The 7,167-nt window shown below is 28.1% G+C and overlaps 1 long non-coding RNA gene across 1 annotated transcript; it reads right to left on the reverse strand.

Annotated features, from left to right (window-relative positions):
* Positions 1–1,567: 1,567 nt before the first annotated feature.
* LOC112290319 (uncharacterized) lies at positions 1,568–3,352 on the reverse strand. Its single transcript, XR_002972131.3, has 2 exons — positions 2,399–3,352; positions 1,568–2,207 (listed from the first exon to the last, which is right to left on the reverse strand). It is a non-coding gene; the product is annotated as an uncharacterized LOC112290319 (long non-coding RNA).
* Positions 3,353–7,167: the final 3,815 nt, after the last annotated feature.

The raw sequence follows: 7,167 nt of genomic DNA on the forward strand, positions 1-7,167 counted from the left end.
CACTTCAACTACTTTATTTGACTCACATTTGTCTTTGTAAGTCAAATATGTAAGTAGAGTTGCAACTTGAAATTTTTTTAATAAAAATTTAATAGTAATTAAAAAATTATAAAAAATATTACTTATCTCTTATTATTTGAGGAATCTTTCAATCCATAATTATTTAAATTTTTTTAGAATCTATCATAAAGTCATCATTTGTAATAATATATTCTAAAAAATCAACTTAAGTTATATAAATTATGTACTTCTTTATCTTGGCATATAATCATATATTTGCAAGTTTTTGTAATACATCACAAATATAAAATCTATACTTTTTTGAATTCTTAGAGTAGAATAAAATGATACCTAGATAACAAACAATAATATCATCTAAAAAAAAAATTAAAATATTATTTATAAGTTGCTAAAAAGTATTTGACGCATTTAAGAATCTAAAAAGCATAACATTGTATTCAAAAATATCCATACCTAATATTAAATCTTTATTTTATTTATTTTTTAATTTTTTTTTATCTATAACAAGTTATATGCTCTTTGTAGATCTATTTTTGTATAAATCTTTATTTGATTTAACTAATAAAGTGGTCTTGATATCAAAAATATAAGATATATATTCTAAATGGTAATCTTATTGAATCCTTAATTATACATATACAATAGAAGTGATCTACCTTTTATCTTTACAAATAAGATATAAGGTCCTATTTAAGATTTCAAATGGAATATAAAGTACTTAGCCATGTTTTTGTCAATGTATTCCTTGAATGCAGCCAATTTATTTTGTGATAAGCTATAGATTAGTCAGAATGGTGGTTGAGTTCTTTCTTAAAGATTAAATGAGCAATTATAAAGATAATGCTCCAAAACAACATTTCTATTCTTCTTCTTAAAAACATCTTGATAAATTTAATACTAACTTGAAATACTTCTTGAAGTCTTTTCTCTATCAAAAATAGATATGTTATAAATAACAGAAGATTGTTGTGAACTAAAATAAACTTCTACTAGTTAGAAGCTTATCTTAGTTCACAATGATTTAATAAACTTCTACTAGTTGGAATCCTATTTTAGTTCACAATGATTTAATAAACTATTAATTCTATTTTTTTATCTTTATTTTAAAATAATACCTAACAAATCCTAAATCCTTCTATTGTGAGTTAAATAAATTCTTCTAATTTTTACTTAAGTTCCTAAGATTTTCTAAATTAATTAAATTTTATACTCACATATTCCACAACAACAATATAATCCACTTGAACACCTCAAAAATCCATACTTAAAAGGATTTTTTTTTTATTATGGAGTTTTTACTTTATTTATATTGTTTAGTAATAAAAATCATCTAAACTAAAATTTCATTCATAAATGAATTTTCATCCATGTATAAGAATTAATCTAATCTTAATCAATAATTATCCATAATTTTTCATCCAAAAAATTCATTCAAATCCTAACCTCATCGTCTTAATAATTCATCCACAAAAGCTCCAAATTCATCTAACACGAAGGCACTTCATTCATGTCCTAAGTATACTAAAAAATGACAAGACAAATCGGATAGCAAGAATTAGAATTTTGATTAACTCAATAGTTGTGGATTTTGGAATCTAAATGATCACATGAGTCTTTAATTGCATCTGTGTCGAACACCCGATCCAGCAGTGAAAGTTGAAGATGGATGCGCAGCAAATTCCAATTCACTCAGTGGAATAGCACCAGCACATGAAGGCAATATGGCCACACGATGCCACCCCCAAGCCAACAGTTCACCGCACAAAAATCTTCAACTCTTGGGTGCAACAACTTTGATGTATCGATCTGGCTGCAGGGCTCATCAAGAAGCAGGATCGTGAGGATGAAGAGCGCCTTTTCTCTCCAACGTTTACCTTGACTAAGCACCCTCCTATTAAGAATCAAAACTACTCTACTAGTGGTACAACCTGGTTTGCAAGCCACCACTATACCTACACAATGCCTTCCATTCAATCACCTCAAAGAACAGACAATTTCTGCCCCACTCGTATTAGCCTTTGAATGCAACGCTGATCGACATGTGCACAAAATGATGTTAATGGTGCCGCAGCTTTTATGATGAGACGTTCGGCTAATAATTGATCACTTCACTGAGGTGGTCCTTGATTATCCTTCCAAGACTAAGCAACTCGAGGGCCCAACGTCGTTGACAGCCAACTCAACGCCTAGCAAAACAATGCAGCCCAAATAACTGTTGATATCGATAAAGCCAATCGCATAGTTGCAAGAGACCAATAAAGTAAAACAAACCAAAGGCCCAAAACTGGCACTAGAATTCTAACAGCATCCAATAATCAATGTAAGCTAATCAAGAAAACACTTGATCACAATTAAGAAGTTAATAATCAATGCTTACAAACATTGTAGCCCCACTGATCAGATTTGCATGTACACACTTTGTGCAACCAACTCGATATCCTTCCGACGGTACTAGGTCAGAACTCTGCACTCGACCACGTCAGGGTACCAATCACGCGCAACAAGAGAGAAATAATTAAAGTCCATTGAATTAGGTGTGAATTATCCAATGCGCACACCCACACATGATACCTTCTTCCCCATTGCCACCGACCGTCAGCTCGCATTGCTACAACTAAAATCGTAATTATCAAGAGCCATCAATGCCTACTGCAGCCTTGATCAAGAAGGAACCGCTGATATATAAGAATTGGCGGCTTTATTGTACCTAGACGGAATTATAAATGTGAACCAAGAACCAAAAACTCGCACTGCAGCCCTACATCGCCTCCCAGCAACAACGCAAAAACTCCAATCTACTTCACAACGTACAACACGTTCTGCCGCAACCTAAGGAGAGAGTATGAACCGAACCGGGCCGCCGCTATATTTTTGTAGCTCAAGGGAGGAAAACTATTGTCGAAGAAAACTTAATCTGAGTAGAACCATGGCTCCAGTTGCCCTCAACTAGAGAGCTTGGAAGATGCTGACATTCGAATCCGAGCTCCTCGACAACAACGCTATTACCGGATCCACACTTCTCTATGCTAAAGCACTAGCGCTGCACTTCCTGACTCCAAATGCCGAGATTGAACCTCGATCGATAATTTTGTCGCTCGATGGACGACACCAAACAGAAGAATTTGCGACACCGTCACAACCAGCAGGGACCTCCTTCATTGCTGCACTCACACCACCCTATAAAAAACAGAACCTCCGCAACACACCGGGAAGAGAAAAGAACAAAAAATAAATAAAACAACAACGAATAAGCGACTGTGTTTGTTTCCTGCACAGCCTCAATTCAGCGTAGAGAATCCACTGATCTGCCTAGTGCGGAGCTCTTCTACATACACAAATTAAACAAAAAAAAAAAAAAAACAACAACAACAAAAAAAAGAGAGGAAGGGATCTGAGCGGCTGGATCCCTATCGAGAAAGTGGTTGCCGCCATTCCTGGGCAGCCTCTCGCCCTCCTATAGTTGCCTTCCCGTTATTTTATTTTTTTCTTTCATATTCTTTTTGCTTTCCTTTTCTCTCCTTACTCTCAACCTTTTCGTCTTCTATTCTATAGTTGTCCTTCTAAAACTACCCAGATCTCTCATTTTTTTTTTTTTTTTTTTTTTTTTTTTTGTTCGGTTGTTTTAGATTAAGGCTCCTGTTTAACTTCTAGCCCCATTTAAACATTTAATGGCAGTAAGTCTACAATGAAAAAATCATAAATATATATTAGCTAAATTAAGAGAGTTTATCTATTTTGAAATTCTTTCTCTAATTTTTTTGCAAGAAACCTATTCTAGCCATTGATATTCTATTAGTTGCTAATTATCTCAAATTCCTACATTAATTCCCTAAACTAATGACTTAAAGCCCAATAAGTGTTTTTTTTGTATTTAAATATATAAGTGAGTCAATTAAGTGACTAAAAATGATCTTTCTTTTGCAACATGCATGATGGCTATGGTACCTACTTATAAGAGTTTGGACTTATAATTTTTTACTTAGATAATAAAAGTCTTAGTTATGTTGTAGAAAAAATCAAGATTATAAGAAATTTAGTCTATTAGAAGATTATATTAATTTAGCTTTGATAAACCTGAAATAATTAGATTGGAGGGAAATCTAATCATACTAAAGCTATTATGTTATTAAGTTTAAAAGAACCAAGGTTGTAAAGCAAGGTGAAGAATCAAAGGAAAGAATATGACCTTTACTAAGTATTGTACAAGATTCTAGCCACATTGTTTCTATTGTAGTTGGACAAACTTGTTTTTTGATACAATGTGCTTTTAGGCAACTATATTCCTTATTTTGTAATTATGTTGCTTTTTTTGGATAATGTTGAATAATATGCTTAGGTTTTCTATAATATAGATATAAATCTTCTTAATAGTATTGAGTCTTTTCTTACTCAATAAGATGTTTAAAACATATCATATCAATTTGCATAGGTTTTGGCCTTGATGAATAAGTTTTTAAAAACTTAGGAATTATTGTCATGACTTGATTTATTATTCTCCTATCAAATCTTACTTCTTGGAGTCTTTTAAAAAGTTGATTGCCACATGTAATAGCTTGAGCAATAAATTATTCTTATGAATCTATTTTTGACATTGTCAATAAAAAAACTTTGACATTATCTTTTCATCCTTAGTAAAATTGAGTAATAAACACTTTGTTATTTTAATCTATGGCAAGTAAGTTTTTAGAATTCAACATCACATATGGTGGTTGAATATGATTCTTGTCATAAAAATAGGAGTTTGGTCTTTGCTAATCTTACTTAATCATATTTCTAAATGTGGCCATAAATACTCCCAAGAATGAATTCAAATCATAGAGAGGTCATGAATCTTTTTCCATCAAATGTACCAATCTAGAAAGAATAGTTTTAAATAGAAATGAACCTATGAATTTAACTTGAGTAAATCCATTAAGATATTGAGATGGATGCAACTTTAGGTAGAGCTTGATTTCTTGTAGAAACCTTCAAAATAAAAACCTTAAAAAAATAACAAAGAATCCTATAAAAATATTAAAAATTAAAATCTTAAGTAAATCTTAAATAATCATAATTAAATTCTAATATAACTCTAAATAAATCTTATATAAATTCTAATAAAATCCTAATAAAATCTTAATGCAGTGCTAATAAAATCTTAATATAATCCTAATCAAATCTTAATGAAACCTTCATAAAATTTTAAAATAATTCTAAAAAAATCCAAAAAAATCCTTAATAAATCTTAACCAATTCCTATAGTTATTTTAAAATCTCAGTAGCTATTAATCAAATTCTTGATCTCAATTAAAATTTCACCTATATTTCAATCCATAAAGAAATTACAAGCAAATAAATTTTGAAGAAAATTGAATTCACTAATAGAAAGAAAAAGCTCCTAAAATTCTTAGATGTTGGCTTTTTTCCTTCTCTAATCTCAATGTTGATCTTTTAGCACCAATTATTTTTTATTAAATTATTCAATTTCTCTTAATTTTAAAAATATATAGATATTGAAGCCTAATATACTCTCACAAATTTTTTCTTTGATTATATTGGTGGATTATTTAAAATCATAGAAGATCTCATTGATCTTATAATTCAAATATTTAAGGCTCTAATTTAATAAAATTCTTAATTTTTAAAAATTAACCATTAGATTGACTTAAATTTTTTAAAAGTATATTCAAAATAAGCATAATAATAAACCTAAATAATTTTATTTCTATACTTGCTACAATACTTACAAATACTTCAAATATATAAGCTTCTTTTTATTTTTCAAAATCTAAATTCTCTAAATACATCTCTTTGTTTGAAAAGCTCTTAAAAATTTAATATATATCTAAATAGCTCAAAAAAAGGTTAAAACAACTTTCTTGAAGTTTTCTCTCAAGCTTTGCTTTTTAATCTAAAAACCATCCTCAAATTGCCATTGGTGTACATTTCTATGTCTTAAGGTTTGATTTTGATCCTAATTCACAATCAATCTTCTTTAGCTATCAATTCTTAGTATCTTAAGGTAATTTTTGCTAAAAAATATTATTTACTCTTCTCTTAAAATATTCATATTTTTAATTTTCTTAATCTATCTTATTTTACTTCATCTATGAGCATATAAAGTAAGTAATTTTATTTTATTTTATTTTTATTTTTTACAAAATAGCAATATTAATACTAAATTTTTTTACTATTATTCTATCTTTTATTTATATTTTTTACTTTACCTTTTAACTAGGATATTCTATCATAAAATATGTATTTTTATATTTTACCATATAGTCATATTATAATACAAAATTAGCATACTAATCCTTGCATCCCTCATATTTGTAGTAGCAAGACTTCTTGAATTTAATTGTGACATTGATCTACTTTTTTCTTTTAATTACACAACTTTTTGATGTAAGCATTGAAATTCATTGTTGATTTCTTCAATAGGCATAGAAATCGTAATTAGCATTCAAAATATATGAGATTTCTATCTTAAAAGTATTTTTGTATTATAATATAATTATATGGTAAAAGAAAAAAATATAGGTCATATTATAGAAGAGTCTAATTTAAAAATATAATAGCAAAACATAGATAAAAGAGAAGGAAGTAAAAACTTTTAGTATTAATGCTATCTTTGTATAAAAAAGCTTCTACTTAGTTTTTATAGCCATAAATAAGACAAAAAAATATATTAGAATAATAAATAATATAGATATAACTTTAGAAGAAAAAAGTATTTTTTAGCAAAACTTATATGAAAAAAATAAAAATTAATATTTTAAGAGGATTATTTGTGAATTAGAATAAAAATCAAACCTTAAGGTATAAAACTAAAGAACCTAGAATGATTAAAGGATTCTTTTGTGGATTAAAAATCAAAATTAAAGAAAAGACTTTGAAAAAATTATTTATTTATAATTTTAAGTGATTTAGATAGATTGAATTTTTGAAAGATTTTTAAAGTGAGAGATGTTTTTAATGATTTTTTATTTTGAAAAATAAAAAGAAACTTATATATTTGAAAAATCTATAAGTATTATAGGAGATGTATGGATTTTTAAATATATTTTTAAAAAATATGTAATACAAATTTGAAGACAATCAAGCATTTAGATTAAAAGATACTAAAATTTACTTGAATTTGAATCTTGGATATTTAAATTTTAAACT

The sequence above is a fragment of the Physcomitrium patens genome, chromosome 13 (genome assembly GCF_059467195.1).
Source record: "Physcomitrium patens ecotype Gransden chromosome 13, ASM5946719v1, whole genome shotgun sequence".
Taxonomy (NCBI): domain Eukaryota; kingdom Viridiplantae; phylum Streptophyta; class Bryopsida; order Funariales; family Funariaceae; genus Physcomitrium; species Physcomitrium patens.